The following is an 8863-nucleotide window of genomic DNA, read 5'->3' as shown; positions in this document are numbered from 1 at the left end:
CTTTCTGTGGTCAGGATCCGTCATTCATCAGAACAGCTACCAAGATAAGTGAGTATTCGTCCTCTACCTCCTTTGTCTCAATGTTATTTCAACACAATTGGTCTCCAAAGTACTATATGTATGTGTTTATATTAGGGGTGTAAGATTAAGAAAATGTCATAATTCGATACAATTGCGATTTTCGATGCAAAAACGATTCTCGATAAATAAAAAAACGATTCACAGTATGTAAATGTAGTTACTTTTCCTATGTAGGTATTAGGGATATGCATCTCCATAACTGAGGCCGATACGATACGCATCTCGATGCATAGCCAACGATACAATACATTAATGATACATATAAGCAGCTGCCAGCTACCGATGCAATGCAATACGATTCACTATTATTACGATCCGGTGCGATTCGATTTCGATTCAACGCATTGCAAAAATATGATGCTATGCAATTCAATATGGTATAGATAGTTAACTTTTATTTCTTTTGTTCAGACATAGGGCAAATCATAAAGTAGCTTAAGTGCCATCTGACTTTTAACACATGGCTCTCTCACAATCAAAAGATTTGGTTTCCACAAAAAAAGCAGGGACTGTAGGCTAACTGACCAGAAAGCAGGTGCTGTTATTATGTGCTTCACGAGCCGTTTATCAGTTTGGACCAGTGCAGCACGAGCCAATCTTGATCAAGCGACACTGTTACTAGACGGCGCTAATAGATCCCCACTGAAGTAATAACATCGCTGCGAGATCTAGTGAGAAGCATTCATATTTCTCTGTTATTAATGGATCAAACAGCGCTGATGTGGAAACATTGTGCCATGAATGAACAATCCAGTGTCCACAGATCAGCAACATTCACCATGGATTTACTGTAGTAACACTAACTGTAACCATGGAAGTATGGCAGGAATAGTAGGCTATAATGCTTTCAAGTTACATTACGTTGGTTTTATTTTGACATAAATAAAATTACTGCCCTCAAATGTTAATCTGAACTAAAATAAACCTTTGTTTATAACTACAATATTACATTTCATTTTTTTCAAGGAGCTGTTTTACATGCTTCTAAGAGTCAATTATAGCTTCATCATTCCTCAAAGTAAAAAAAAAATCATACTTTATGATGTTAGGTTTAATTAAAAAAAAAAAAAAGTTACAAATATTAAATCAAGGAAATTTCTCTGGCATTTCTTTCTTTTTCCTGTATCGAAAACGTACCTTACCGTGACACAAGTGTATCGTATTTAACCGAACCATGAATTTTGTGAACCGTTAACTTACACCCCTAATATGTGTGTGTGTGTGTGTGTGTGTGTGTGTGTGTATATGGGGCTGTTTAAACCTGGCCACTTGATGCGTTTTCTCAGATCGGATAGCTATCTGTTTTATCACAACAATTCCATTTACACCTTACACCTTTTGCAAAACGGATATAAATCCGATCTTCGATTCCCTCACTATGCAAATTTAATGGCGTTCACGTCACCGAAAGCAACAGATATGAGCTGCATTTTATTGATCATCCGTTAAAGGAGAACTCCGGTCAATTTTAACATTGAGCTCATTTTTTTGTACATTTGGAGTGCTGTCAATACAGAGAACAACGACAAAAATCGGTGTTGCCTACACCATGTTATCCTCTTTTTAAAATTTGCACCCTGTTGACTTCAATGGGGCAAGTTTTAAAGGTCCCATTCCATGGATTATTTTTATTATTTTATCATGTTTCCTGGGGTGCCCTTATAATGTTAGTATGTTTTTTAGATCAAAAATTGTTATAATTTAGAAATAAAAGGCATATTTCCTAGCCTGATTTCATTCCCTGGTTTGAACGCTCTGTTTGAAGGGGCGTGTCTAGGGCCCTATAAAATCCGTTTTATTTTTTCCCAAATTCCGTTTTATTTTTTCCCAAATTCCGTTTTTTCCGTTTAAATTTTTGCAAATTCCGTTTTTTCCGTTTTAATTTTTGGGAATTCAGTTTTTTTTTTACCCTTTACTGTTATTTTAGTCGTAAAAAGAGTGTTTTTAATGTTAATGATTAAAATGTACACAAATAAAATAGGAATGACCCTAAATTTATTGAGGTAACAAACAAAATTCTCATTTTAAGAGGTGTTAAATGTGGTTTGGTTTGTTTACATTAGTGAATGTATTAGGCTAACTAACATGAACCACGAGCAATACATTTGTTACTGTATTTATTAATCTTTGTTAATCTTAGTTAACCCTAACCCTATATTTTTATTGTGTTACTTCACACAGTGCATTAAGCTAACTAACTTTTCATTTAAATAATGTAGGCTACTAAATGGTGAAATTAATAAAGATGAATAAATGCTGTAGAAGTGCAGTTTATTAATAGTTAATGTTAACTGATCTAGTTAACTAGAGTTTAATAAATGGAACCTTATTGTAAAGTGTTACCGATTTTGTTATACACCGAAGATCAGTTGTTTTAACCATTCATTAAAGTGAATCGGTTCAAAGGAGTCATTAGTTCGCGAATCGGACGTATCATTAGCAGACTTGTACGCGTTGTGTGATTATCCCGGCAGTTAGGACATCGCACAAGATTTGTCAACACAGAAAACATTTCATCATTGGATAGGTTTTGTTTAGTTTAGGCTATTAAGTGTTTTTTATGTCAGCTGAATGGGCAGAACGCTTCTCAGAGAAGAAGGCAAGGTAAAAAATTTTTTTTTTGCACAATTCACACCCAGCGGTAGCCTAATTCAGGAAAAAAATATCCGAATGCTCCACGTGAAACTTCGTTCTTCCGATCTTTTACCATTGTGTCAATTCTCAATTGATTTAGATTAATAAGCGCGAGGGAGTGAGAGAGAGCAAGACAGTTTGAAGACGCGCGCGCGACCGGGCCTCTCTCTCTGCTCGTTCTTTCAGTAATATGCGATTTTCCTCAGACATACGTTTGTATACATATGTCTCCCACACAAAAACAGAATTTTATTCCAAATATGTAAAATTCCGCGAAATTCCGCGTTGATACTAGATCCCGCGTTAATTTGCCAATTCCGCGATTCCGTCCGCGATTCCGTGATCGCGGAAATTATAGGGCCCTACGTGTCTGCTGTGAGACTTCAGTGTAAACGCCCTCTGCTGTGATTGGCTGAAATGTTTGCATATGAAATATCTGGCATTACATGTGGAACTATCTGGAAAACTTTTACTATTACAGCTATTATACGTTTTTACTATTACAGCTATCGGGATTAACGAATCGTGAGAAGTTTTTTAAGTATTTAGATCTATTCCCATCACATAAAAGGTTGCAGTGATGAGCATATTGAGCAGATGACAGTCTGTTGATGGCGTGAAAAAAGATCTTATCACTTTCTGCACTCTCACTAATGATTTCACCAATGCAAACATGAGGTATATAAATACAGTAAGCGCTTCGTTGTGCAGTGTAACAGCGTCATTGATTTCATAACGAGTTTTGTCAAGTGTCCAGATAAACTCGCGCTGTGTGATTGACAGCTTGGGCGATTGGAAAGGGATTGTTCTTTGATCGCTTTCTGTATATTAATCACAGTTTAAGTAAGATTATTTTCATCCTACTAAGAGAAACGATGTGAAGTTGATCGCTACTTCCATAGTAAATCACTACTTACCGCTTGCTGGAATATAGTTGAAATTGCCCCCTTCGTCAGGATGAAACGCTGAGAGAAGTCTGCTTGATATTATCCCAGGTTAGAATAGGGCTGGGCGATAAAACGATAACGATAATTATCGCGATATAATTTTTCTCGATAAAACGATATCAAGAGGTCGATAAATGTTCGATAATGTTTATGCGCCAAAAGCGGAACGAAACTCATTTGAACCGCGGCTCATTTTATCCGCTCGGCTCAAAGTCCAAACGGCAGCGCGAGCTCACTAAAGTTAGAGCAGATGCGTTTACTCTGATCGGTCTCGGTCACGAAATCCAGTGAGAAGCGCTTGAATTCAGCGAGGAACACAAATGTCTCAGTGATTTAAACCAGCTTAAAGGCAGATGAAACAGCGCTGACAAACTGTGCGCAACGATACAGTCTGAAGGCTGAAATTCCCATCATTTACCACGGATTTACTGTTAGCTTAGTAATATTAACTGCACTATGAAATGTAGGATATACATTGAATTGTATTATATTATTAATGTAGACAATGTATTAAAGGACTAATGGAATATAATTACAGTATTTAATAATGTATTTAGACTACTGTTTTTCATACAAATACCATAGAAACCATAAAGTTACATTTTGCCATGATAGTGAGGTGCTATAGGCTAGCCCTGGTTTTATCTGTGGTTATCATGATCTAAATGCATGATAGGCTACTGGATGACCAATGGTTAAGTTTAATAAAACTCAAACAGTCAGAATATTACATTTTACCAAAAAAAAAAAAAAAAAATTAGCACATGCAGAAACTAAGAAATTGTCCAATAAATATATTTATTTTGTTAAGGAAAAATGACAAATGTTTGTCATGATATGTTCTGACAATAAAGAGTAGTTTAAAACCACAGTTAACGCTCTGGTTTCTACAACTTTCACTTAGGAGCAAAAATCTGCCTTTAAACTTTAAAGAAATAAAGATTTGACTTTTATCGTGATAATTATCGATATCGACTGATATAAAAAAAATTATCGTGATATTTTTTTTTGGCCATATCGCCCAGCCCTAGGTTAGAAAAACAGTCCGTGGTGAAATGGACAGAGCAAACTAACAACTTCGAATTAAACTTTTGCGGTATCCGATTATAGATAAACATCAACCGTCTGTTGACATTTCGCCATCAAAACGCCTGTGTTCCACGGTAAAAACACGGTTCTAGTGATGTCATTAAAGAAGGAAGTAGAGGGGTGTAGTCCAATCGAGCCGTTCGTTGTAGTCAACTTCTGTTAAATAAAATATCTCGCTTGTCATTGAACTTTGAGCTTTATAATTTTACAGATATTATTTATACTCTAACAACAACATTACACACTAACTAAAGTTTGAAACATGGGATCACGAAGAACGGGACCTTTAAACCTGCTTTTAGCCTCTTAGCATCCTTGATGTGTCATTACAAGTGCACAGCTAATGTGAGTGATTCCTTCGGGGTGAACGCGGGTGAATCTGACTGCAGTAGATGTGAAAGATATGAATAAAAATGATGTTAATTCAGCCAGCGCTCATACCTGTATTTACATCCTGTTTTCGGTCGAAGTCCACAGTAATCGATTGTCGAGTTCACGGGCATTGGTTTAGTACCTATGATCACGCGCGTGAACTCGACAATCGACTACTGTGGCCTCAATGTTAAAATTGACCGGAGTTCTCCTTTAAAATTTCTAAATCAAAGACCGCAATAGGAGAGAGCGCAACAGCCTTGGTAATATCATTTCGTTTCTTTACTTTTAAAGATGATAACTGTGTTAAGCATCGGGGGCTTACTTTCACTTTGATTTCCGCTAGTTTGCAGGTTGGCTTGATGAATAACGTTAGATGGTCAGCGGCGATGCGGCAGTAGCGTCGTCATAACTGGCTATAACATGACATATAGCCTATAACACGCTCTCACACCTTTATTTTAGAGCGTTTTTGGGAGGAGTAAAATGTACATATGATATGTGGTTTCAACAACCAGATGCATTTACACTTGTCCAGTATCTTCTGGAATGCGGCCCAGACCTCCTCCTGAAGTGGTTTGAGCAATCAGATTCAAATGCGTCACGAATGTGTTTCGGAGGGCATTTACACCTGGTCTTTTCAAGATCGTATAGCTATCCGATCACCAAAATCGCATGAAGTTGTAAATGGCCCCTATGTGTGTGTGTGTGTGTGTGTGTGTGTGTGTGTGTGTGTGTGTGTGTGTGGAATGCCTTATATCAGGCTTGATGTAATTTTACTTGATTTGTGATTTATTTCATTTAATTGATTCGAGTACTCAAATTTTCAACTATGTATCTCTGCTATAAGCTAAACCACAACAGTGGCATTTGTATTTATTTATTTTACATGTTGATTTTTTTGCTTTGATTGTAGCTGCTGTCATGAAATGGGACCCAGCTGCAACAGAGGCCCAAATAAAGTCTGCAGCCGATCATCTGAAACTGCTTGCTGCTATAAATGAAGCTTGTGAACCTTATAGCAGCCATATTTTGTTAATTGTTATGTTATAGCCTATATTGTTTTAACAACATTTTATAGATTATTTAAAGGGAAAATGTGTTAATTTACAACTTAACTGTTCTGGTTTTTAAGTTTGATTGTGTTAATGTATACTTTATTCTTCCGGCTGTTAAGTTTTGGTCCAGCAGAACGAAATAGTAATAAAAATATATTTTGAGATTTAAATAGTTGATTTCTTGGAGTGATTAGTTTGGTTTACAGGAAAATGGTAAGCAGTTTATTACAGTTATATTGTTAAGATATACAAATGCAATTATATACACTAAACAGTTATTCAATTGAATATTCAATATTATCAATATTCTTTAAAATCTTATTTAGGTCTATGGTCTGTGTGTCTGCAGTTTCATGACACGACAACCATTAACAATGAGTAACTGGGGTTTTCTCAGTGAGAACTAGCTCACTCACTGCCACTGTTTTGTAAATATTTGTAAGTAAATATTTTTTAAAGTTGGATCCTTGCAAAATGCACATATGGGATTTCCATGTCAGTATGGGTCTTTAACAGTCTTTGACATTTCTACTACAGAAAACACGTCTAATACAACTTTTATTCTTGCTGCCTTTAGATGTCTAACAATTACGTCTGTAGCACGTCTTGACATCTATACAATGTCCAGAAAAGACGTAAAAAAAACTTTCATTCTGGCTCCTGTGAGGACGTCTTCTGGATGTCTAAGAATGACGTCTTTGAGGACGTCTTCTGGATGTCTAAGAATGACGTCTTTAGCACGTCTTTAATTGACGTCTATACAATGTCCAGAAAAGACGTAAAAAAAACTTTCATTCTGGCTCATGTGAGGACGTCTTCTGGATGTCTAAGAATGACGTCTTTAGCACGTCTTTAATTGACGTCTATACAATGTCCAGAAAAGACGTAAAAAAAACTTTCATTCTGGCTCCTGTGAGGACGTCTTCTGGATGTCTAAGAATGACGTCTGTAGCACGTCTTTAATTGACGTCTATACAATGTCCAGAAAAGACGTAAAAAAACCTTTCATTCTGGCTCCTGTGAGGACGTCTTCTGGATGTCTAAGAATGACGTCTGTAGCACGTCTTTAATTGACGTCTATACAATGTCCAGAAAAGACGTAAAAAAAACTTTCATTCTGGCTCCTGTGAGGACATCTTCTGGATGTCTAAGAATGATGTCTTTTAGACGTCTTCTGGACGACTTTTTGCTCGCTGGGAAGTGACATTATTCTCACCCTTCAACCATCAAACATTAAAAGGAAACTGAAAATGGTAAAAGCATTAAATGAATACAAAATTAATAACCACAAAAGTTTGATTCTGTCTGCAGCAATATATGGACAGGTTAAATAACACAGTAGTAATATTTGTCTATTTTATGTAACTGCCTTATAAAATGTTCATTAAAGGGATAGTTCACTTTGAAATTAAATTTTGGTATGTTTTAGCTTACCTCAAGGGCATCCAAGATGTAGGTGTCTTTTTTTCCGCAGTAGTTTCAATTTTGATATTTTTAGGTCAAACCGTTCTTGTCCGTCAGTCATTTAATGCTGGTCTATGGTCACTGTCTCAAAGAGCATGCACAGAGTCCAAATTAAAACAATTTCCCATCATCCAAATTAAACAATTCCCCATCGTAAGTACACATTGATGGCCTAAGACACGAAACGTGCGGTTTGTGTGAGAAAACGAACAGTATTTATATCGTTTTTTAACTCTTGTACACAGCCACGTCCAAGTGATCTGAGGGCGCGCGCGCATCCTGGTGTGTGACGTGTGCGCAGACAGGTGCATAAGATATATACACTAGATGTCGCCTTAAAGACATTCGTTCCAATGAACTGCCGTAGACAAGGCGACATCTAGTGTATATATATCTATGCACCAGTCTGCGCACACGTCACACACCAGGATGCGCGCGCGCCCTCAGATCACTTGGGCGTGGCTGTGTATAAGAGGTAAAAACGATATAAAAAGTTTCGTGTCTTAGGCCATCAATGTGTACTTACGATGGGGAATTGTTTAATTTGGACGATGGGGAATTGTTTTAATTTGGACTCTGTGCATGCTCTTTGAGACAGTGACCATAGACCTGCATTAAATGACTGACAGACAAGAACGGTTTGACCTAAAAATATCAAAATTGAAACTACTGCGGAAAAAAGACACCTACATCTTGGATGCCCTTGAGGTAAGCTAAAACATAATTTAATTTCAAAGTGAACTATCCCTTTAACTTTAGCATTGAGTGATAATATTTCAAAGTACTTTCCGTCATTTTGACAGACAATATTGTATTTAGCAGTATTTTTGCATCACTGAATCATTTTCCTGTTATCACTGTAAAGCTGCTTTGAAACAATATTGTATAAAGCGCTATATAAATAAAGGTGACCTGACTTTAAAATGAGATCCATTTCTTGCATTTCTGCAAGAAAGATCTTTGTAAAAAACAAATAAACTTAAAATAATGACAATAATCAAGTAAATCGTGAGTTGTTTTTCAGTCTTTATCTGAGAGTCGTTTCCTACAGTGTTCTGAGATGTAAATGTTACAGAGGTCCGGTCTTGAAATAGTAGCGGCACGCAGGCAGGTAGTCCATTATGGTGCTTCAGTAATTCTGATCAATTTAATCATCAAAGTAATTTTCCCTCTCTCTGTGCAGTTGATTGACCTCATTGTCACTCCGCTTGGTAACTT

The 8863-nt window shown here is 36.6% G+C and overlaps 1 long non-coding RNA gene across 1 annotated transcript in view; it reads left to right on the top strand.

Moving 5' to 3' along the window:
• LOC307160162 overlaps positions 1-6348 on the top strand; it is a 10968-nt gene extending 4620 nt beyond the window's left edge. The window contains exons 4-5 of the long non-coding RNA XR_013821509.1: positions 15-48; positions 6040-6348. This is a non-coding gene — a long non-coding RNA (uncharacterized lncRNA). The remainder of the gene's footprint in view (positions 1-14; positions 49-6039) is intronic.
• Positions 6349-8863: the final 2515 nt, after the last annotated feature.

Source organism: Squalius cephalus (assembly GCF_949319135.1).
Source record: "Squalius cephalus genome assembly, chromosome: 6".
NCBI classification, from domain to species: domain Eukaryota; kingdom Metazoa; phylum Chordata; class Actinopteri; order Cypriniformes; family Leuciscidae; genus Squalius; species Squalius cephalus.
The sequence above is the reverse complement of the archived record's forward strand: the minus strand, read 5'-3'. Positions and strand labels throughout refer to the sequence as shown.